This window comes from Durio zibethinus, chromosome 2 (genome assembly GCF_047325235.1).
Source record: "Durio zibethinus cultivar Kanyao isolate XHJ-2024 chromosome 2, ASM4732523v1, whole genome shotgun sequence".
NCBI classification, from domain to species: Eukaryota; Viridiplantae; Streptophyta; class Magnoliopsida; order Malvales; family Malvaceae; genus Durio; species Durio zibethinus.
This window is the reverse complement of record NC_143163.1, coordinates 15,596,191-15,622,062: the sequence shown is the minus strand read 5'-3', so window position 1 is coordinate 15,622,062 and position 25,872 is coordinate 15,596,191. Positions and strand designations below refer to the sequence as shown.

General features: G+C 37.9%; 1 non-coding gene and 2 pseudogenes across 1 annotated transcript; all 3 read left to right on the top strand.

Moving 5' to 3' along the window:
• Positions 1-10,037: 10,037 nt before the first annotated feature.
• LOC149520072 (18S ribosomal RNA) lies at positions 10,038-11,838 on the top strand (annotated as a pseudogene).
• Positions 11,839-12,130: 292 nt separating this feature from the next.
• Positions 12,131-12,286, top strand: LOC149520071 (5.8S ribosomal RNA). The gene has a single exon (XR_016335188.1). It is a non-coding gene; the product is annotated as a 5.8S ribosomal RNA (ribosomal RNA).
• Positions 12,287-12,514: 228 nt separating this feature from the next.
• LOC149520070 (25S ribosomal RNA) lies at positions 12,515-15,456 on the top strand (annotated as a pseudogene).
• The last annotated feature ends 10,416 nt before the right edge of the window (positions 15,457-25,872 follow it).

Here is a 25,872-nt window from a genome sequence, read left to right as displayed (position 1 = left end):
AATTTTTGAAATATTAATAAATTAGTATTATTTTATTTCAAATAAGCTTGTATGATTAAAAACAATTGTTTTATGAGAAAACAAAAGGTCATAATGATTTGAAATAGATAATCATTCAAATGACCATAATTATTTTAATTTATTCGGTAAATAGATTTATTTTTTGAATTTCTTACTTAGTATTTTAGGAAATATTGATAAACTAGTATTATTTTATTCCATCTAAGCTTATATTAATTGAAACAATTATTTTATGACAACTTAAAAGGTTATAACGATTTAAAATAGACAATTGTTCAAATGGTAATAAATATTTGAACTTATTTGGGAGACAGATTTATTTTTTTTAAATCTATTTCTTATTAATTTTTTGAATGTTAATAAATTATTATTAATTTATTTTGAATAAGCTTGTATGAACTGAAACAATTATTTTATGACTAAACAAAATGTCAAAACGATTTCAAAAAGATAATTATTCTAATAGTCTTAACCATTTGAACTGATTCGATAAACAAATTTACTTTTAAATCTTTTGCTTATTAATTTTTAAAATATTATTAAATTAGTGTTATTTTAATCATAATAAGCTTGTATAAACAAAACAATTGTTTTACAACAATGGAAAAGGTCATAACGATTTGAAATAGATAATCATTCATATAATCCTAACTATTTAAACCGGTTTGGTAATTAGATTTATTTTTTAATTTTCTTAGTTATTAAGTTTCAAAATATTATGAAATTAGTATTATTTTATTTTGAATAAAATAGTATGAAAAAAACCAATTGTTTGATGACAAAATAAAATGTTATAATGATTTTGAAATAGATAATTATACAAATAGTCAAAACTATTCACACATTCATTTTTTAAATATCTTAATTATTAATTTTTAGAATATTAATAACTTAGTATTAATTTATTTTGAATATTCTTGTATGAACCGAAATGATTTTTTTTATGACAAAACAAAGGTCATAACAATTTGAAATAGATAATTATTCAAATAATCATGATTATTTGATCTAGTTCGGTAAGCATATTTATTTTTTTAATTTTTTACTTATTAATTGTTAAAATATTAATAAATTGGCATTATTTTCATCCGAATAAGCTTGTATGAACAAAAACTATTGTTTTATAATAGAAAAAAAAGTCATAACAATTTTCAATAAATAATTGCTCAAATAGTCATAACTATTTAAACTGGTTTGACAAACAAATTTATTTTTTAAATCTCTTATTAATTTTTGAAATATCAATAGATTAGTATTCTTTTATTTTGAACAAACTTATATAAACAAAAACATTTGTTTATGACAAAACAAAAGGTGATAGCAATTTGAAAAGGATAATTGTTCAAATAGTTATAATTATTTGAACCGGTTAGTAAACAGAATTATTTATTAAATCTCATACATATTAATTTTTTAATATGAATAGATTCATTTTATTTTATTCTGAATAAGCTAGTATGAGTTGAAAAAATTGTTTTATAACAAAACAAAAATGATTTGAAGTAGATAACAGTTCATATATTCTTAACTATTTGAACTAGAGATTTAAACAAATTTTTTTTAAAATCTCTCAGTTATTAATTGATGGAATATTTTTATATTAGTATTATTTTATTTCGAATAAGCTTGTATGAACAGAAATACTTATTTTATAACAAAATAAAAGGTTATAACTATTTGAAGTGTACAATTATTTAAATAGTCATAACTATTCAAACTGATTCGGTAAACAGATTTATTTTTTAAACTCTTACTTATTAATTTTTGAGAGATTAATAAATTATTGTTATTTTATTCCTAATAAACTTGTATAATAAAAACAAAATTGTTATATGACCAAACAAAAGGTAATAAGATTTCAAATAGATAATTGTTAAAATGGCCACAATTATTTGAACTAATTTGATAAACAGGTTCAATTTCTAAATCACTTATTAATTTTTGGAATATTAATAAATTAGTATTATTTTATTTTTAATAAGCTTGTATGAATTGAAACAATTGTTTTATGACAAAACGAAAGGTCATAATGATTTTAAATAGACAATTGTTCAAATAATCATAACTATTTGAATTTGTTCAGTAAACTAATTTATTTTTTTAAACTCTTGCTTATTAATTTTTGAAATATTATGAAATTAGTATTATTTTATTTTGGATATGCTTTTGTGAACTGAAACAATTGTTTTATATCAAAACAAAATGCCATAATGATTTTAAATAAATAATTGTTCAAATAGTCATCATTATTTGAACTTGTTCAATAAACAGATTTATTTTTTCAAATCATTTCCTTATCAATTTTTCAAATGTTAATAAATTTTGATTATTGTATTTGGAATAAGATTGTAAGATATGAAACAAATATTTTCTAACTAAACAAAAGGTTAGAATGATTTAAAATATAAATTATTCTAATAGTTTTAGCTATTTGATTTGGTTCGACAAACACATTTTTTTAAAATCTCTTATTAAGTTTTGAAATATTATTAAATTAGTATTATTTTTAAGCAAATAAGCTTTATGATAAAAAAACAATTATTTTATGATAAAACAAAGATCTTAACAATTTGAGATTCAGAATTGCACAAATAGTCATAATTTTTTGAATTGGTTTGGTAAACATATTTATTTTTTTTTAACTCTCTTATTTATTAATTTTTGAAATATTAATAAATTAGTATTATTTTATTTCGAATAAGCTTGTATGATCATAAACAATTGTTTTATGACAAAATAAAAGGTTATGCCGATTTGAAATAGATAATCGTTCCTATAGTCTTACTATTTGAAATAGTTTGGCAATTGATTTATTTTTTAATTTTCTTGGTTATTAAGTGTTAGAATATTATTAAATTATTTCGAATAAAATAGTATGAATAGAACCAATTATTTGATGACAAAATAAAATGTTATAACAAATTGAAATAGATAATTATTCAAATACTCAAAACTATTCGAAATAATTTGGTAACAGTTTTACTTTTTAAATCTTTTACTGATTAATTTTCTAAATATTAATAAAAGGTTAGAATGATTTGAAATAGATAATTATTCTAACAGTCTTAACTATTTGAACTGGTTCAGCAAATACATTTATTTTTAAATATTTTACTAATTTTTGGAATATTATTAAATTAGTATTATTTTTATCCGAATAAGCTTGAAAGATTAGAAACAATTGTTTTATGAGAAAACAAAGATCATAATGATTGGAGATTGATATTTGTTCAAATAGTCATAATTATTTGAACTAGTTCAAAAAACAACTTTAGTTTTAAATCTCTTGCTTATTAATTTTTGAAATATTAATAAAGTAGAATTATTTTACTTTGAATAAGTTTTTATGAAATGAAACAATTGTTTTATGATAAAACGAAAGGTCATAACAACTTTAAATAGATAATTATTCAAATAGTCAAATCTATTTGAACTTGTTTGATAAATAGATTTATTTTATTTAAATATCTTGCTCATTAATTTTTTGAATGTTAATAAATTACTATATTTTATTCTAAATAAGCTTGTGTGAACTGAAATAATTGTTTTATGACTAAACAAAAGGTAAAAACAATTTGAAATAGATAATTGTTCTAATAGTCTTAACTATTTAAATTGGTTCAACAAACACATTTATTTTTCAAAGCTCTTATTAATTTTTAGAATATTATTAATTTAGCAATATTTTACTTCAAATAAGTTTGTATGAACAGAAGCAATTGTTTTATTACAAAACAAAGATTATAATGATTTGAAATAGATAATTGATCAAATAGTCATAAGTATTTGAACTGGTTCGATAAACAGATTTAATTCTTAAATCTCTCATTAATTTTTGAAATATTAATAAATTAGTATTATTTTATTTTGAATAATTTTGTATGAATGGAAACAATCATTTTACGACAAAACAAAATGTCATAACGATTTGAAATAGATAATAATTCAAATAGACATGACTATTTGAACTTGTTTAGTAAGCAGATTTATTTTTTAAATCTCTAACTTATTAATTTTAGAATATTAATAAATTAGTATTCTTTTATTTCAAATAAAATTGTATGAATAGAAACAATTATTTTATGACAAAACAAAAGATCAAAATGATTTGAAATAAATAATTATTCGAAGGGTCATAACTATTCAAATTCACTTGGTAAATAGATTTATTTTTTAAATCTTTTACTTATTAATTTTTGGAATTTTAATAAATTAGTATTATTTTATTCTGAATAAGCTTTTATGAACAAAAACAATTGGTTTATGACAAAACAAAAGGTCATAACGTTTTCAAATAGATAATTGTTCAAATAATCATAACTATTTGAACATGTTCACAAAACATATTTGTTTTTTAAATTTTACTTATTAATTGTTGGAGTATTAATAAATTTATATTATTTTATTTGAAATAAGTTTGCATGAACAGAACCAATTGTTTTATCACAAAACAAAAGGTCATAATGTTTTGAAACAGATAATTGTTCAGATAGTCATAACTATTTGAACATGTTCGGCAAATAGATTAATTTTTTAATTCTCTTACTCATTAATTTTTAGAATATTAATAAATTAGTATTATTTTATTTCAAATAAGCTTATATGAACTGAAATAATTGTTTTATTACAAAAAAAGCGTCACAATGATTTGAAATAATTAATTATTCAAACACTTATGACCACTTGAATTTGTTCGATAAACATATTTATTTTTGAAATCTTTTACCTATTATTTGTTGAAATATTAATAAATTAATATTTTTTAATCCGAATAAGCTTGTATGAATAGAAACAATTATTTTATGACAAAACAAAAAATCACAACAATTTGAAATAAATAATTGCTCAAATAGTCATAAAGATTTGAATTTGTTTGGTATTCTATTTCCTTGTTAGATCTCTTACTTATTAATTGCCTTAATATTAATAAATTTGTATTATTTTATTCAAAATAAGTTTGTATGAATAAAAAAAAATCATTTTATGACAAAACAAAAGGCTATAATGATTTCAAATAGATAATTGTTCAAATAATCATAATTATTTAAACTTGTTCATTAAATAAATTCATTTTTTAAATTTTTTAATCATTAATTTTCAAAATATTGATAACTTAGTATTATTTTATTTTGTATAAGTTTATATGAACCAAAATGATTTTTTTATGTCAAAACAAAAGGTTATAACGATTTGACATAAATAATTATTAAAATAGTCATAACTATTTAATCAAGTTCGATAAGCATATTTATGTTTTAAATTTTTTACTTATTAATTGTTGAAATATTAATAAATTGATATTATTTTAATCCGAATAAGCTTGTATGAACAAAAACTATTGTTTTATAATAGAACAAAAAGTTATAACAAATTGAAATAAATAATTACTTAAATAGTCATAACTATCTGAATTGGTTTGATAAATATTAATAAATTAGTATTATTTTATTTTGAACAAACTTATATTAACAAAAAATTTGTTCTATTACAAGATAAAAAGTAATAATGATTTGAAATAGATAATTGTTCAAATTGTTAAGCCCCAACAACATTTTGTACACTCATGAACAAGGTACTTCAGTTGTTTCTTAATTGCTTTGTTGTGGTTTATCTTGATGACATTATGATTTACAACCAGACATTAAGAGAGCATGTAGACCACTTGAGATAGGTGTTCAAGGTGTTGTAAGCACACAAGCTATGTCAAGAGGGAGAAATGCTTATTTGCCTAGTAGGAGATCCCATTCTTAGGCCAAATAGTGGGATATGGCAAGATACGCATGGATGAAGGCAAGGTGCATGCCATCATGGAGTGGGAACTACCAGCGAAGGTCACTAAATTGAGGTCATTCCTTAGGCTGGTCAACTACTATAGGCACTTCATCAATGGTTACTCAGCCATACCCATGCCTTGACTGACTTGCTCAAGAAAAGGAGAGCATGGGAGTGAAGCATAAGGTGCTAAGAAGCCTTTGATCGGTTATAGCAGGCTATGATCGAAGAGCTAGTCTTGGCTTTCCCAAACTATGCCAAGCCGTATGAGGTGCATACAAATGCATCAAACTAGCAATAAGGGGCGTGTTAATGTAGGAAGGTCATTCGATCGTGTTTAAAAGCAGAAAGCTCAATGAGACTGAGCGTAGGTACATAACCCAAGAGAAGAAGATGACAACAGTGGTGTACTACTTGCACACTCGACGGCATTACCTATTGGGGTTAAAGTTCATGGTCATAATGGATAATGTGGCAATCAGCTACTTCTAGTTGCAGAAGAAGCTATCTTCCAAATAAGCCATTGGTAGGATTTTCTTGTGGAATTTGATTTCAAGTTAGAGTACAAGCTAAGGCGGGCGAACATGGTGGCTAATGCCCTGAGTAGGAAGGTGAACCTTGCTACCATTAGCCAATTAAAGGGGTTTTTAATGTCGTGCATAAAGGAAGGGCTCATGCATGATCCTACAGCCAAGGCTCTCATCAAGTATGCTTAGTAAGGTGAGACTAGGTGGTTTTGGTTGTAGGATGGCTTATTGTACACCAAGGGTAGTAGGCTATTTGTGTCGTAACAAGGAAAACTCCATAGGGAAGTTTTGCTAAGGGACACCCAAAAGTGAGTCGTACCTTAGCTTTGCTAAAGGATTGGTACTACTGGTTGCACATAAGGGACGATGTGGAGGCCTATGTAAAAACTTCTCTTGTGTGCTAGTAGGACAAGGTAAGCTCAAGAAACTAGGTGGTTTCTTGGAGCCACTACCAATGCCAGAGCGACCATAGAAGAGTATCACTTTGGACTTTAGTGTCAGTCTACCCAAGTTAAAGTGGTTCAAAAGCATCATGGTAATGGTGAAACAGGTTTTCCAAGTATGGGATTTTCATTTTAGACAACCAAGGAGTGCTTACCCAATAAGGTAGCTTGATTGTTCCTAAAAAATATGGTGAAGTATTGGGGAGTACCAAGGACTATTGTTAGTGATCGAGATGGCCATTTTATAAGCAAGTTTTGGACTGAGTTATTTAAGCTGCTAGGACCAGACTTGAACTTTTCCACCAGCATGCATCCATGGATTGATGGGCAAGCTAAGCATATGAATGGACTATTAAAGGTCTACCTCAGGCACTATGTAAGTGCCATGCAAAAAGACTGGCCAAAGCTATTAGATGTTACCCAATTTTCTTACAATTTGCAAAGAAGTGAAGCAACGAACTAGAGTCCATTTGAGATTGTGATAGGTCAGCAATCGCTAATAACTAGTTCAATTGCTATAGGTTATACAGGGCTGAATCTAGTAGTATATAAGTTTGCCAAGGCTTAGCAGGAACAAGTTGACTTGGCCAAAGTCTGTCTCCACAAAGTCATAAAGAGAGTGAAGAAGTGGGCAGACCAGAATAGGAGGGACATGTAGCTCTAAGTAGAAGACTTGGTGTTGGTGAAGCTGCATCCCATTATGCATCATAAGGGCCTGCACAAAGGCCTAGTCCAAAGGATGAAGGACCTTTTAGAGTTCTCGAGTGGGTAGACAAGGTTTCTTACAAGCTGGATATGCCACCCAAGTTGTAGGTACACCCGATGTTCCATGTTAGCATGCTCAAGCCATTCCGTGAGGATGAGAGAAATCTAAGACGAGTAGAGTCAAAGTGTGTGCCATTGGGAGCAAGCACCTCATATGAGAGGAAGGTCCACAGCATTGTAGCTGACTGAAAAGTGAGGCAGAAGAACTATTAACCAAGATAGGAGTACTTGTGCATTGGAAGGGACTTCTAAATAGTGAAGTGAGCTGGGAGCCAGTAAAAAACTTATGACAGTTTGAAGACTAGATCAGGTAGTTCCATGCAAAGGATGCAACGAGGGCATTGCACAATTAGGTGGGGAAGAATGTCATGCCTTGGGCGGATGCACTAGGTGCACAGGCTTGGGCACCAAAGGTTAAGGCTTGTGCACCAGGGACATTGGTAAGGGTTTACACACTAGGCTTTAGAAAAGAGTCTAGACCATCTGCACAGCATGCAACCTACCTGCATGACCAAGGCTATGCCTGCAAGATGCCCGTACCATATCCAAGAGGGCCCAAGAGAGTAAGTGCACTCCAGGATCTTCTAAAAGTAGTGAAGATCGGCATGAGCCTTCAATAAGATCTGGTTGACCTTAAAAATTAAGAGAAGACTTTTGTATTAATGTGTATTCTATGTAATCCCTGATTTTTAAGAGATATTGTAATCCCATGATTCTAGGGTTTAGCCATAAGTTTAGCTAGGGGCCTCAACTATAAATAGAGGGTCGCCCCACCCTCTTTTGTACATCATCAGACACTTTGCTTTAGTAATATATAGTGCATATTCCAGTAATTCTCTTATTGTCTTATTTTTTCAAACTTATGCATTCTATCTTTCTAGTTGTTCTAGTGCCCGCACGCTTGTGCTTTAGGTTGACTTTGGCTAGAAAAAGGTAATTCCAAGCCTAAGGCTATACAGATTATGAGTCTTAGGTCAGAGCTCATGACACAGGCACTTGCCTTGACCACCAGCGACCTTTATTGGCCCTTGGTATAAGTACGTACCTTGATAAACATAAAAAAAAGATGGCCTTTTATGCGAGTAGTTACCTTGAACACCATTAACATATGCTAGCCTTACAGCAAGCACTTGCCTTGAACACCATCGACATATGCTGGGCCTTGGTGTGGGCATATACCTTAACCACCACAGGCACTTATGAACCTGCACTTGCCTTGAACACCATCGACATATGCTGGGCCTTGGTGTGGGCATATACCTCAACCACTATAGGCACTTATGAACCTTTGGTGTGGGATATGCTCATTTGAAAAAAGTATCCCTATTTTAGATACTTTAATGTCTAATGCTATCATATTTGTAAAATCCCTTATGCTCTTTAGGGGGTGGTTGTTTGGGCACCTTTTTTCCCCCCCACGAGGGGAGTAGGTGTGTGTGATGGGCCTCTCATCTAGGGTAAAATCTAGGCCATTCATGCTTTCTGGCCATGTAATCTAGAGATTGGTTACACTAATGACCCATAGGAGCTCATGGCCTAGGATGATTACTGTGCACTAGAAAAAGGCCAAGCTCAAGCTCATGCCTACAACTAATGTTGCTAATACCCCAAGACCAAGCCTTTAAATTAAGCAACAGCTCTCTCGGGTGGTACAAGCAGAAGCTATGGCCACGAGCTTGCTCTAGCCAAGTCTTTTATGTATTTGGCAGTTTCATGCCTTTCTTGTCGACCCTAAAAAATGCTTTAGCTTGGCCAAGCTCGTGCATAGAGTTGATACTTCCTAAGACCCCAAAAACAAGTCCCTTAATGGAGCAAGGTCCCCTTAGGGTAGTGACAGTAGAGTTTACATATGCAATCCCAGCTAGATCCAACATTGGTGATGTTGTGCCATTATTGCTTGTTGGATGACAGGGGCAGTCTGTGGCCCTTGCTTGTGTTTTCCCATGCCAAGCAATTATGGCATAACCTCGTGCATCATTTCTTCCACTTGCTTATCAAGTCATTGATTAGGTGGGTTGTAGATCGATGTGTGTGGATGCTACCACTTGTAAGCAATGGGCATATGAGTGGTGCTATAATTATGCTTGTTGGCAGGCTCTATGCTCCATGCATCGAATTGTCAACCCATCATCCTCTTCAATCTTACCCCATGTGGTTATTGTACCTTGAGGATGTGATCGGATCTTATGCTGCATACCTAAATTGATGCAAATCAGATGTCTTGCATTCTCTCATTTGTTTTGTGTCCTTAAGGGTTACGGGTCAAACTTCAATTATGCCCTGTGTCCAAAGTGTGCCACCTAAACCCCTGTGGCCATATTGATGCACTGGAGTTTGATCATGCTCTTAGATGTGAAATGTTTTGTAAATGTGAGCCCTCAACCCTTTTTCGTTTAGTGTGATGCATTTTACATGCTCGACATGCACGACACTTGTGCTTTGTGTTGGCTCTCTTTGCACCTTAGTTAGTGTATTAAGTTCCATGCGTGCCAACATCCTGAAGGAATGCTACCTGGTTGATCTTGCTAGTAGTCACATGCTTGTCTCAAAGATTAAGCCATGTGTGTATAAGTATGAACTAATTCAGACTATGAAACTACAAATGGCTCATTAAATTAGTTATAATTTTTTAGATGGTATCTAGTATTCAGATAACTGTAGTAATTTTAGAGCTAATATATACAACAAACCCTAACTTCTAAATAGGGTGCATTTATTAGATAAAAGGTCAATGCGAGCTTTGCCCATTGCTTTGATGATTCATGATAACTTGATGGATCACATAACCTTTGTGTCGGTGACACATCATTCATATTTACCCTATCAACTTTTGATGGTAGGATAATTGCCTACTATGGTGGTGATAGGTAGCTCAGAATTAAGATTCAATTTTGGAAAGGAAGCCTAAGAAATGACTTTCACATCCAAGGAAGGTAGTAGATGTGCAAATTATCCAATCCTAGCATGGGGACGTAGTGACAACAAATAACAATACAGGCTTTATGAGTTTGGTAATTAGAATGAGTACAATCTAAATCCCTTAATGATGATCTACTGGAGAGCAAGTCTGGTGCTAACAACTATAGTAATTCTAGCTTAATAACCTATATTTATGTTGTTGTAGTAAAAAAATGCATAGTTGGAACTAGGGTTGGGCTATCGGTATACCTTATGGTAAGCACCAATATACTGGTCCCTACTACTGGTGATGCACTTTCAGCCTTAATAGCCTGGTTATTCCTCTAACACTATTACTTTAAAGAAATTAAAGTGCTCAAAGCAGGCCTATGCTTATATAAAATAGCATGGGATAACATCATAGGATTTTGATTCTATTATGTTGGCTTTTAGGATCATAGTAATGATTAATAAGGATAGTTAGGGGCATTCGTATTTTATAGTCAGAGGTGAAATTCTTGGATTTATGAAAGACGAATAACTGCGAAAGCATTTGCCAAGAAAGTTTTCATTAATCAAGAATGAAAATTAGGGGCTTGAAGATGATTAGATATTGTCCTAGTCTCAACGATAAATGATGCCAAGCAGGGATCAACGGATGTTACTTTTAGGACTCCACCTTCACCTTATAAGAAATCAAAGTCTTTGGGTTTTAAAGGGAGTATGGTCACAAGGCTGAAACTTAAAAGAGTTGATGGAAGGGCACCATCAAGAGTGGAGCTTGTAGCTTAATTTGACTTAACACAGGGAAACTTACAAGGTCCAGACATAGTAAAGATTGACAGATTAAGAGCTCTTTATTGATTTCATGGGTGGTGGTACATAGCCATTCTTAGTTGGTGGATTGATTTGTCTGGTAATTTCATTAATGAATGAGACCTCAGCCTGCTAACTAGCTACACAAAGGTGATCCTTTGTGGGTAGCTTCTTAAAGGGACTATGGTAGCTTAGGCCAAAGAAGTTTGAGGCAATAACAAGTCTGTAATGCCTTTAGATTTTTTTGGCTGCACACATGCTACATTGATGTATTCAACAAGTATATAGCCCTGGCTGATAGGCTTGAGTAATCTTTGAATTTTCATCATGATGGGAATAGATCATTGCAATTATTAGTCTTCAACAAGGAAATCCTAATAACCATAAGTCATCAGCTTGAGTTTACTATGTCCCTGCCTTTTGTATACATTGCCCATCGCTCCTATTTATTGAATGGTTTGATTAAGTGTTTGGATCATGATGATGTTGATGGTTTATTGCCCACAACATCATAAGAAGTTCACTAAACCTTATCGTTTAAAGGAAGGAAAAGTTGAAACAAGATTTTCGTAGGTGAACCTGTAAAAGGATAATTGTCAAAACTAACTCAATGAACAACCCACGAATGCATTAATGAAACACCGAGGGGGGCGAGGGTGCCTCCATGCCCTAAGCCCTTTCCAACCTTAGCCGTGCATAATGATTGCTTCATTCTACCTTCTAAGTGGACAAAACGATTAGCATCATTGCCCGTGATCGAATAATGAACCCCCGACATGAATTGTACCATGAAACTAGAATGAAAAAGAGCGCATATGCCATCATCATTTCATTTGTGGTACATGCGCAGGTGGCACCATGGTTATTTTTGTCAGGAAAAACTAAAATGACTCTCTGTAACAGATATCTTGGCTCTTATATTGATGAAGAACATAGTAAAATGTGATACTTGGTGTGAATTGTAGAATCCCATGAACCATCGAGTCTTTGAATGCAAGTTGCACCTAAAGCCATTAGGCCAAGGGCATGCTTGCCTAGTTGTCATGCATCGTTGCCCCCTAACCCCCACCCATTCAGCTTCGGGTGAAGGGGTGAAAGATGGCCTCCCATGATCTCATTAGTCATTGATGGCCTAAAAGCGAGTCCCCGACAACAACAACACTGTGATTGTTAATGGTAGAGCTCATTGTGTGCCTTATCTCCAGTGATGCATGCTTGTTGTTTATCTAGACCTCATCGTACCCCCTACATCACTCGGTCAATGCTCCCATCATGACCTAGGTCAAGTATGATTACTCATTGAGTTTAACCATATTAATAGGTAGAGGAAAAGAAACTTACCAGCATTTCCCTAGTAACAATGAGCAAATCAAAAAGAGCCTAGCTTAAGAATTAGGCTGCCCTAGCATCCAAATTTCAGTATTAAAAAGCATCCTCGATGATGGACTAGGCCTAAGTCCCCTTAAAAAGGGTGCCAGAGAAGGTGCAAGCCCTATTATGCCTAGACCTTATCATATCATGAAGTGTTGTCTACAAGTTGGGCTGTTTGGAAATATAGCCCCAATCAAGCGGTAAATTCTATCCAAGGCTGAATATGGGTGAAAGACTGATAACAAACAAGTACCATAAGGGAAATGAAAAGAACTTTGAAAAAAGAGTCAAAGAATGCTTGAAATTATTGAGAGAGAAGCATATGAGGGCTAGCGATACACACTAATCGGATGTGGTATGCTGACAACCGATCCTTTGATTGACTTGGGGCATGGACTAACATAAGTCATAATGGCAGCCTAAGCTTGAACTTTTGATATGCCCATGGAGACATTGTTGCCATGATCATGGAATGTTCCATTCACTATCTCAATGTACCATTCACCATCTCAATGTGCCTCAACACTTGCGTGCTCTTAGTGTTAGCCTATGGGCTCCCTATTTGACCCATCTTGAAACATGGACTAAGGGGTCTGACATGTGTGCGAGTCAATGGTTTAGGAAACCCGTAAGGCATAAGGAAGCTGATTGATGGGATCCCTCACAAGTACATCACTGATCGACCTTGATCTTTAGAAAAGGGTTCTAGTGCCAGCATGTCTGTTAGGGCTCGAAAGATGGTGAGCTATGCTTGAAAATAGCAAAGCTAGAGGAAATTCTGGTGGAGGCCTGTATTGATACTGACATGCAAATCATTCATTTAACTTGGGTATAAGGGTGAAAGACTAATCAAACTGTGTAGTAGTTGGTTCTTTTCAAAGTTTCCCTTAAGATAGTTGAAACCCTTAGCGAGTTTTATTTGGTAAAACTAATGATTAGAGGCATTTAAGGCTTAATGCCCTTGACCTATTCTCAAACTTTAAATAGGTAGAATGGCACGATTGCTTCATTAAGCCATACCATGGAATCGAGAGCTCCAATGGGCCATTTTTGGTTAGCAGAATTGGCAATGCAGGATGTGCTGAAGTCAAGTTATGGTGCTCAACTGCATGCTAACCTAAAACCCAAAAAGGGTGTCAATTGATTAAATAGTAGGACGGTGGTCATGAAAGTCAAAATCCACTAAGGAGTGTATAACAACTCACTTGTCAAATCAACTAGGCCCAAAAATAGATGGTGCTTAAATGCGCAACCCATACTTGATTGTCAAGGTAAGAGCCAAGCCCTGATGAGTAGGAAAGATGTTTGTCATTGCAAAACTTAAGGCGTAAGCCTAAGTAGAGTGGCCTTCAGTGCAGATCTTGGTGGTAATAGCAAATATTCAATTTAGAACTTTAAAGGTTGAAGAAGGGAAATGTTTCAGGTGAAAGGAACTTTTACATGGGTTAGTCGATTCTAAGAGATGGGGAAAGCTCGTTTGATAATGTGTCCAGTGCAAGCTTAAAAATAAAATCAAGTTAAAATTCCTAAACCGAGACAGGGTGGCTGACAGCAATGTTAAGGAGTCCAAAGACATCTGTGAGGGCTCAGAAAGAGTTATCTTTTCTATTTAATGGCTTGTCCACCCTAGAAATGGCATAGCTAGAGGTAAGGTCTAGTTGTCGAAAGAGCACCACATGTTACATGGTGTCTGGTGCACCCCCAATGGCCCTTGAAAATTTGAAGGACCGAGTGCCATCCGCCCCTAGTTGTACTCATAACCACATCAAGTCTCGAAGGTGTAACCTATGGTCAATAGAACAATGTAGGTAAAAGAAGTTGACAATAAATCTATAACCTTGGGAAGAGGATTGGCTTTGAGGGTTGGGCATGGGGGTCCCAATCCTGAACCTGTCAGCTATCGATGTACTATTTGAGTTTCTCCCATGATAAGAGTAAGTCACTACATGCTGGTTGAGAGACAAACTGGGAATAGCTTCTTTAGGGTCCTTCCCTAAGTGATGAGTAGTTACTCAAAACTGGTACAGACAAGGGGAATCTAACTGTTTAATTAAAACAAAGCATTGCGATGGTCCCTATGGATGCTTACACAATGTGATTTTTACCCAGTGAACTGAATGTCAAAGTGAAGAAATTCAACCAAGCATAGGTAAATGGCAAGAATAACTATGACTCTCTTAAGGTAGCCAAGTGCCTTATCATCTAATTAGTGATGCACATGAATAGATTAACGAGATTCCCACTATCCATATCTATTATCCAACGAAACCATAGCCAAGGAATGGGCTTGGTGAAATTTACAGGGAAAAAAACCCCTGTTGACCATGAGTCTAGTGGTGTAGGATAAGTGGGAACGCTTGGGCAAAATTGAAATACCACTATTATTAACGCTATTTTACTTATTCTGTGAATCAGAGATGGGGCATGACCTTTTTTCTTAGACCCAAGGTCAGCATCAGTTGGTCGATCTAGGTAGAAGACATTGTTAGGTGGCGAGTTTGGCTAGCGCGGCACATTAGTTAAAAGATAATATAGGTGTCCTAAGATAAGCTCAAATGAGAATAGAAATCTCAGGTGGAACAAAAAGGTAAAAGCTCATTTGATTTTGATTTCGCTTATGGATATGAACCATGAAAGTGTGGCCTATTAATCTTTTAGACCTTTGGAATTTGAAGCTAGAGGTGATAAAAAAGTTACCACAGGGATAACTAGCTTGTGGCAGCCAAGTGTTCATAATGAAATTACTTTTTTATCCATTGATGTCCTAGGACTATGTTCAGGCATGCTCGTACTTAGGTCTGACCATGCACCTGTATCTTGATCATCGATGCTCACTCTTAGGTTTGATCGTGTGCCCATGCATTACTCACCTATGCTTGCACTTGAGCCTGGCTTAATTTTGTTAGACTTGAACACCATGCCTAAGTCTCTGGAGTCTTAATCACTACCCATACCACTATTCTTGGCTAGTTGTTCATGACCTGGGCTTGCATAAGCCTCAAGGCCTGGTCCCCCTAGCTGTCAGACACTATCTCGCTAGAACTGGAATTGTTCTTCGACTCAAAGAGAACCCCTAGGCCTAGACTAGCTTGCAGACCATGATACATGCTAATGCCCTGACCACTATCAAGGCATGTTGGCCGTTAGTCTTGACACATGCTTTAACCACCATCAGCACATGGTTTAACCACCATTAGCACATGTTGGGCCACGCACCATACGAGGGTATGCAAGGCTTGGGAAGCACACCATGTGCACCATGATCAAGCAGTAGGTGGGTTCAAGCACATCTTCAAATTTTTGTCGTGCTAGTGGCATTTTTATGGCTTGTTAATTCATATAAGCGCTAGGCCTGGGCTTGGGCCTGGGCCTATTTCAATTATTTCAAATGTAAACACCATACCTAAGCCTCTGGAGACTTAATTACTGCCTATTCCACTATTTTGGGCTAGTTCTTTGTGACCTGAGCCTCTAGTAGGCCTTAGGCCTGGTCCTCTTAGCTATCAGACCCTATCCCATTAGAACTAGAATAGCTTTTCAACTAGGAGAGAACCCTTAGGCTGGGACTAAGATGTGGACCGTGACACTTGCAAATGCCTCGACCATTATCAGGATATGTTAGTCCTTACTCTCAGCACATGCTTCAACCACCATCGGCACATGCTGGCCCTTTATACAGGTAGTTCCTTTGAACACTATTAGTGTATGCTGAGCCGCACACCACACAAAGGTATCCTAGGCTAGTGCTATGCACCATATAACCATGATTGGGTAGTAGGTGGGTTCAAGCACATCTTCATATTTCTACCGTGCCAATGCCATTTTTATGGCTTGTAAATTCCTATAATCACTCACCAATGCTCACACCTGGGGCTAGCTCAATTTTGCCAAACTTGAACTTAAACACTGTGCTTGAGCCTCTTGAGTCTTGATCATTGTCAATACCATAATTCTGAGCTAGTTCCCCATGACTTGGGCCTTCAATAGGCCTTAAGGCTTGGTCCTCCTAGCTATTAGACCTTATCCCCCTAGAATCAAAACTGCTCCTCAACTCGGAGAGAAACCCTAAGCTTGGACCAGCATGTAAACTGTGATACATACATATGCCTCGACCACCATCGAGACATGTTGCCCTTTGGTCTCAACATATGCTAGCCTTTTGTATGGGTAGTTCCTTTAAACACCATCGGCATATGCTAGGCCATGCACCATGTGACAGTATCCTAGGCTCGGGCCATCCACCATACGTACCATGACTAAGCAATAGGTGGGTTTAGGTACATCTTCATATTTCTACCATGCCTAAGTAATTTTTTATGGCTTATAAATTCATATAAGCGCTCACCGGCGCCTGCATCTAGGGCTGGCTCAATTTTACTAAACCAAAACACCATGACTGAGCCTATAAAGTCTTGATCACTACCAATACCAGTGTTCTGGCAAGTTTCCTATGACTTGGGCCTCTAGTCAGCCTCAAGGCTTGGTCTCCCTGGCTGTCGACCTTATCCCCCTAGAACCAAAACTGCTCATCGACTCATGACTTAGAAAAAACCCCTAGGCCTAGACTAGCATACGGACTGTGACACATGCACATGCCTTAACCATCATAAGAACATGTTGGCCTTTGCTCTTGGCACATGCTTCGACAGCCATCGACATGTGTTGGCACTTTGTACAAGTAGTTCCCTTGAACACCATCAACACATGCTAGGTCATGCACCATGCGAGGGTATCCTAGGCTTGGGCCATGCATCATGCACATAATCAATTGGCAGTAGGTAGGCTCAAGTACATCTTCATATTTCTACCATGTCAATGCCATTTTTATGACTTCTAAATTCATAAAATGGCTCACTAGTGCCAGCACCTAAGGTTGGCTTAATTATGTCAAACCAGAACACTATGCCTAAGACTTTAGAGTCTTAATCAGTGCCAATAACACTATTTTGGGCTAGTTCCCCATGAATTGGGCCTTTAGTAGGCCTCAAGGCTTGGTCCCCTTAGTTTTCAAATGCTGTCCCCCTAAAATTGGATCTACTCCTTGACTCGAAGAAAACCCTAGGCTTGGACCAACATGATGACCATGACATATGCACATGCATCAACCACTATCATGACATGTTGGCCCTTGCTTTCAACATATGCTTTGACCATCATTGGCACATGTTAGCCCTTTGTGTAGGTAGTTCCCTCGAACAACATTAGCACATGTTGGGTCGTGCACCACACGAGGGTACCTAGGATCGGGTCGTATTCCATGCGCACCATGATCGGACAATAGGTACGTTCAGGCACATCTTCATATTTTTGCTATGCCAATCCATTTTTATGGCTTGTAAATTCATATAAGCACTCACAAACACTCGCACTTAGGGCTGGTTCAATTATGCTTAACTAGAACACTATGCCAAAGCCTTTGGAGTTTTGATCACTGCCAATACCACTATTTTAGGCTAATTCCCTTGACCTGGGCCGATAGTAGGCCTTAATGCTTGGTCCCTTTAGCTGTCAGACCTTGTCCCCTAGAACTGAAACTACTCCTTGACTCGAAGAAAACCCCTAAGCCTGGACCAACATATGGATTGAGACATATGCATATGCCTTGACCACCATCGAGACATGTAGGCCTCTGCTCTCGGCACATGCTTTGACCACCATCGGCACATGCTAGCCATTTGTATGGGTAGTTCCCTCAAACACTATCGGCACATGTTGGGCCACACACCATGCTAGGGTATCATGGGTTTGGGCTATGCACCATGCACACCATGATCGAACAGTAAGTGGTTTCAAGTACATCTTCATATTTTTACTATGCCAATGCCCTGTTTATGGCTTGTAAATTCATATAACGGTCCCTTAGGCCTTCATGTGAAGTTTCATGGCATGTTGACTTATTTTTTATTTTTCATTATTTTTAAAATTGGTTTTGGATTTTTTTGAAATTTTTTTTAAGAGTTTTGGACCAAGATTTGGTATATGTGATCCTTGTATTTTTGTTGGCATCCACAAAAAAATTCAACTAAAAAATCAAAGTGTAGAAAGATTTTATGGCCATTTGAAAAAAAATCCCTATTTTAGACCTTTGAATGGCTACTAGCTACAAACCTTTAAAAACTATTTTTTCTCATTAAGAGAGTGTGAGTAGTCAAGGTTGCTTGGAGGATAGGGGGCCAATATAAGGGCATATGACTAGCATCCATTGTACATCATGTCCACACACTGCTAGCCCCTTTCCTCAATCATCGAAACCTCCAATACCATTGGTCAGGTTCTTTGGTGATGCTTCAATGATGGAGTGCTAGTTAGAAAAATGTGGCACCAGCACATGCCCAAGCCTAGCGGGTGCACCGTGGCCTAGAATGAAACTTTGACAAAGGCCTCAACTATCATTGACGCATGTTAGTGCATGGTGCAACTGTCACAGGCTTTGACCTTAGACTTAGAATCTGTGCGACCTTAGGCTTGGAATCACCTCCTTGTAGCCTAAGTCAGCCTAAAATACCAGTGTGTGGGCACTAGAATAATGGGAAGGGTTGAATGTGTAAGTTTGAGAGAAATAAGAAAACAAGATAGTTTACTAGAATATGCTTTGTATTCACTGAAACAGAAGTGTATGATGGTGTACAAATAAGGGTGGAGCAACCCTCTATTTATAGTTAAGGCTCCCAGCTACACTTATGGCTAAATCCCTAGGATCAAGGCTAAAATCAAAGAATTACAAAGATTACAATCAATCAGGATTCTATCCCCTAATTCTAAAGGTCAACTAGATCTGCTAAAAGGCTCATGCTAATCTTGAGATCTTCCAGAAGATCCCTTTACATATCTCACATCTTGGGCCCAACTGGATGTGGTACGGGCATCATGCAGGCCAGACCTTGGCCTTGTGGGCTGGTCTGTAGGTTGGGCAGGCATTTTGGCCTTGCCTCCAAGGCCTTGCGTGCTAACTCCCACTAGTGCACCTAGTGCGGGGGCCTCAATCTCAGGTGCGCGTGCTAGTGTCTTAATGTGCCTGGTGCGCTCGTCCAGGGTGTGACATTTTTCCTCACCTGATTACACAATGTCCTTGCTGCATCCTTTGTATAGTACTACCTGATCTGATCCCCAAACTGCCATAAGTCCCCTACTAGTTCCTAGCTCACCTTACTATCTGAAAGTCCCTTCTAGCGCACCAAATACTCTTATCTTGGTTGGTAGTTTTTTCATCTCACCTCTCGGTCAGCTATGATGCTGTAGACTCATTCTCATATGAGGTCCTTGTTCCCAATGGCGCACGCTTTGACTCTGCCCATCCTGGATCTCTCTCATTCTCATGGAACGACTTAAGCATGCTTACATGAAACATCGGATGTACCCTCGACTTGGGTGGCATATCCAACTTGTAGGCAACCTTGCCTACCCTCTTGACTACTCGAAAAGATTTTTCATACCTTCAGACTAGGCCTTTATATAGCCCCCTGTGGTGCACAATGGGATGCAGCTTCACCAACACCAAGTCTCTAACCTAAAACTGCACGTCTCGTCTATTCTGGTTTGCCCACTTCTTTGACCTCTTTGTTGCCTTATGTAGACAGAATCTGGCCAAGTCAGCTTGCTCCTACCAAGCCTTAGTAAACTTGTATGTTGTTGGATTCGGCCCTATATAACCTATAGTAATCGAACTGGGTGTTAGTGGTTGTTGACCTATCACAACTTCAAATAGGCTCTGGTTTGTTACCTTACTCTTTTGTAAGTTGTAGGAAAATTGCACAACATCTAGCAACTTTGGCCAATCCCTTTGTGTGGCACTCACATAGTGCTTGAGGTAGTCCTCAAATAGTCTATTCACACACTCAATCTGCCCATCAATTTGTGGATGCTTGTTGGTGGAAAAGTTCAAGTCTGAGCCTAATAACTTGACCAACTCAATCCATAACCTGTCTATGAAACGCCTGTCCCGATCACTAACAATGGTCCTTGACACTCTCGAGTACTTAACTATGTTCTTCAGGAACAATCGAGGTGCCTCTTCTGCTGGGGACTCTTTAGTTGCTGGAATGAAGATTCCATACTTGGAAAACCTGTCCACCACTACCATGATGCTTCCAAACCCCTCTGCCTTGGGTAGACCAACTATAAAGTCCAGAAAAACACTCTCCCATAGTCATTCTAGCACTGGCAATGGCTTCAAGAGATTGCCTGGTTTTTTGAGCTCCACCTTGTCCTATTGGCACACAAGATAAGTCTTCACATAGGCCTTCACATCATCCTTCATGTGCGGCTAGTAGTACCAATCCTCTAGCAATGCCAAGGTGCGGCTCACTCCTGCATGTCCAACCCACCTTGAATCATGGCACTCTTGCAAAACTTCCTTGTGAAGCTTTCCATGTTATGACACAAATAGTCTACTACCCTTGGTGTACAACAAACCATCCTGCACCCAAAACTGCCTAGCCTTACCTTGCTGGGTGTACTCCATAAGAGCCTTGGCTGTAGGATCATGCGTAAGTCCCTCTTTGATGTGCGACACTAGTGACCCCTCTGGTTGGCTAATGGCAGCAAGGTTAGCCTTCCTATTCAGGGAGTCTGCCACCAGGTTTGCCTGCCCTGGCTTGTACTCCATCTAAAAATCAAATTTCACAAGAAAATTTTACCATCTCGCCTGCTTGGGGGATAGTTTCTTCTACATCTGAAAGTAGCTGGTCACCACATTGTCTGTCTTAACCATGAACTTTGACCCTAATAGGTAATGGCGAAGTGCACAAGCAGTGTACCACTGCAGTCATCTCTTTCTCTTGGACCGTGTACTTATGCTCAGTCTTATTTAGCTTTCTGCTCTCAAATTTGACTGGATGTCCCTCCTATATCAACACACCCCCTATGGCAAAGTCTGATGCATCCATATGCACCTCATACGATTTGGCATGGTCTGGCAAGGCTAAGACTTGCTCCTCGATCACAGCCTGCTTCAACCTGTCAAAGGCTTCCTGGTACCTTGCGCTCTACTCCCATGCTCTCCTTTTCTTGAGCAAATCAGTCAATGGCGTGGCTATTGCTGAGTGACCTTTGATAAAGTGTCTGTAGTAGTTGACCACCCAAGGAATGACCTTAACTTAGTGACCTTGGCTGGTAGTTCCCACTCCAAGATGGCGTCCACCTTGCCTTCATCCATACGTATCCCGCCACCTCCCACTATGTGGCCCAGGAATGGGATCTCCTACTGGGAAAATGAGCACTTCTCCCTCTTGACAAATAGCTTATGCACTCTTAACACCTTGAACACTTGTCTCAAGCGATCTACATGCTCTCTCAAAGTCTGGTTATAGATCATAATGTCATCCAAATAAACCACAACAAATCGATCAAGGAACGACTGAAGTACATTGTTCATAATGGTGCAAAATGTTGCTGGGGCATTCATGAGTCTGAATGAATGGCATAACCAGGAACTCATATGAACCATACTAAGTGACACATGCTGTCTTGGGTTCATCTCCCTCTACGATCCTGACTTGGTAGTAGCCTAACCTCAAATCCAGCTTGGTGAACCACCTTATGCTTCAAATTGGTTGAATAAGTTAGCAATGAGTGGGATAAGGTACTTGTTCGAAATGGTCAGCTTGTTCAAAGCCTGATAGTCTATGCATAGCTGCAACGACCCATCATGCTTACCTGTAATAAAACCAGTGCACCATATGGTGCCTTCGATGGCCTGATGAAGCTAGCATCAACTAACTCTTTGAGCTACTTCCTTAACTCTTCCAACTCTAGTGGGGACATTCGGTAAGTGGCTCTAGCTGGTGGCTTGGCCTCAGACACCAACTCGATCTTGTGGTCCACCTCCCTCTTAGGTGGTAGTTGGCTAGGTAGTTTTGTCCGCATCATATCACTAAAGGTCTTTAGTACCTTTAGCACCTCCAAGAGTGACTTGGTCTCTTACTCCCTTAGCTCTTCATACTTCAGGGCTGCCAAGAAGGTGTCTTTTTCTCTACTTACCACCTTGGTAAATTAGATGGCTGACACCACTTACGACCTAACTCCAAACCCTCTCTTCAATGGTACTAGGCATTGGCACCGTGCATCCAAGATACAAATGCAATTGGCAAAAGGCATAAGAAGGGTGTTAATCTGAACAAGGAAATTCAACCCAATCACAAACTCATAGTCATCAAGGGGTATTACCTCTATGGTTTCCTTGCCTTTCCAACCTCGAAGCTGTAACTCAACTCCCCGTGCTACTCCAATGGCTGGAACCTCCTTGGAGTTCATTGTTTTAATGGTACCAGTCCCTTTTTGCACCTTTAGTCTGAGCTTCTGGGCTCTATCACCTAAAATAAAAAGATGTGAGGCACTTGTGTCTACCAGTGTGCTCACCTTCTGACCTACAACCATCAGATTTGCAAACATCAAGCCCTTTGGTTTGTGACTTCCCTTACTCTAAACAGCATTAAGCACTAACGACCCAAGCTTTGCTGCCCCTATCTCTGGCTCCTCATCAGACTCCTTGTCTACAACAGCCAACTTGCCTTTCTGTGGGTAATTGTGCGCTATGTGGCTCTCTCTACATAGGTAGCATGCTAGTGGTTCTCGGTCCCCCTTTACTTTCCACTTACCTGCTGGTGGCTTCCTCTCGCCATCTTTGGTTGAACGATCTCGGTCCCCATCCTTGGACTCCCGATCACGGTCCTTCCTCTTGGACTACTTCTTTCGATCCCTCTCGTCCTTGCCCTTACCCTTGGGCTTGAAAGACTCGAACTTGTTCAGAGGCTTAAACTCTATCAAGGACTCAACAGTAGTCATAACTTTAGCCAAGTCATGAACTCCCCTCTGTTGTAGTTCATGCTTCACCCATGGCTTCAGCCCATCCATGAAAGCAAATAAGGCATCATTCTTGTTTAGATCCAAGATCTATAGTATCAGTTTAGAGACTCTCTAAACATACTCCCTTATGTCTCCTTATTGGCTTAGCCTGCGTAACTTGGCCCATGCCTCACCATCGGCATACTCCGGGTAAAATTGCTCCCTAAACTTTTTTTGAAACTCTACCCAGGTTCTAATCTTGGCGCTTCCATGCCTAACATTATCACACCTGCACCTCCACCATAATAAGGCTATACCAGTGAGTACATAGCAGTGGTGCTTACCTTTATTACCTCGTCTTGCATGTCCATGGCCTGGAAATACTGTTTCATACCCCATAGGTAGTTGTCTACTTCCTTTACCGCCCTAGTTCTTTTAAACTCTTTAGGCTTAAGGACATCCATCCTGAACTTTGACACTCCAGCAAACATGCCATTCCCAATGGCAGTCTTGCAAGCAATGAGCTCGTTGGTGAGCTCCTTTATCCTCTTACTTATGGCCTCCACCATAGCCTTCAAGGTCTTATTCTTGTGGGTGATCGCATCCATGCCTTTATAGAGAGCAGCTTGCAACTCACCACTGAGCTCCTCTTTCATGGAATCTAGTGCTTCAACATGAGTCTCTACATCCTCAAGCTTCTCTTGCATGTTGCCAATGCTCACCTCCACCCTGGCCAGCCTACCATCCATGGTAGACCAGATGTCTCTTGAGTTGGCCTTTTTGCCTCTTCCACGCCCGTGTTTCTGGGCTTTTGGTTGCTGGCTAGCAACGTCACTCTGGGATGCCATCTCCTCGACTGTGATCTAAATTGAACAACAGAAACACGTAGAACTGAACTTGTTCTGATACTAACTGTCACGGGCTCCAACCTTAGACTTAGAATTCGTGTGGCCTTAGGCTTGGAATCACCTCCTTATAGCCTAAGTCAGCCTAAAATACCAACGTGCGGGCACTAGAACAATGGAAAGAAAGGGCTGGATGCGCAAGTTTGAGAAAAGTAGGAAAACAAGATAGCTTGCTGGAATATGTTTTGTATTCACTGAAACAGAAGTGTATGATGGTGTACAAATAAGGGTAGAGTAGCCTTCTATTTATAGTTGAGGCTTCCAGCTACACTTATGGCTAAATCCCTAGGATCAAGGCTAAAATCAAGGAATTACAAAGATTACAATCAATCAGGATTCTATCTCCTGATTCTAAGGGTCAACTAGATTTACTAGAAGGCTTCTGCTGATCCTGAGATCTTTGAGAAGATCCTCTTGCGTATCTCCCATCTTGGACCCTACTGGTTGTGGTGCGGGCATCATGCAGGCCAAACTTTGGCCTTGCGGGCTGACCTATAGGCTATGTGGGCATTTTGGCCTTTCCTCAAAGGCCTTGTGCGCTAACTCCCAATAGTGCGCCTGGTGCGCAGGCCTCAACCTTAGGTGCACCTAATGTGCTTGGTGCGCCTGATGTGCCTGGTGTGCCCACCCAGGGCATGACACAAGCACATGCCTTAACCATCATTAGCATAAGCTACCGGTTAGTACAGACACCTTCCTTGACCACTATTAGCACAAGCTGACCTTTGGTACGAGCACTTGCCTCGACCACCATCGATACATGCTGACCCTTAATGCGAGCGCGTACCTTGATCAACATCAAAAGAAGATGGTTGTTCATGTGAGTTATTTCCTTGAACACTATTAGCATATGTTAGCCCTTATTATGGGCACTGACCTTGAACACCATCGGCACATGTTGTGCTTTGTTATGGGCACATGACTCGACCACCACCAGTACTTACAAACCTTTCATGTGGGATATGCCTATTTGAAAAAAGTGTCTACATTTAAGACATTTTAATGTCTACTGCTGGCATATCTGTAAAATCTCTTAAGCTTATTAGGGGGGTGCCCCTCTCCCCTTATGAGGGGAGTAGGTATGCGTTATGGGCCTCTCATTGCACACATCCATGGTAACATGCTTAGGGTAAAATCTAGGCTGTGCATGCCTTCTGGCTATGTTGTCTAAAGATTGGTTGCTTTAGTGACTGATGGAGTCGATGACCTCGACAAATTGGCATGCACTCAGAAAAGGTTGAGCTCAAGCAAGTGCCTATGGTTGATGTTACCCTATATCTAAAGACCAAGTCCATAAATTAGGTAACAACTCCCCTAGGGTGGTGCAGAAGTTATGGTCACGGGCTTAGTTTGGCCAAGTTTCTTGGGCATTTGGCTATCGATGGCTGAGATAGTTCCTATCCTAAGGCTCATAAAGAGTCCCACATATATAGGAGATTACAATAGGATTACATTAGAGACTTTTAATTTTACAAGGATTCTATCAAACAAGAGTTTGAACTAATTTGGACCCTTTCTTTAGTAGTGCCTATATAGGGCTCTGGCTGGGCTCGTGCTTGGTTTATTTCTGAT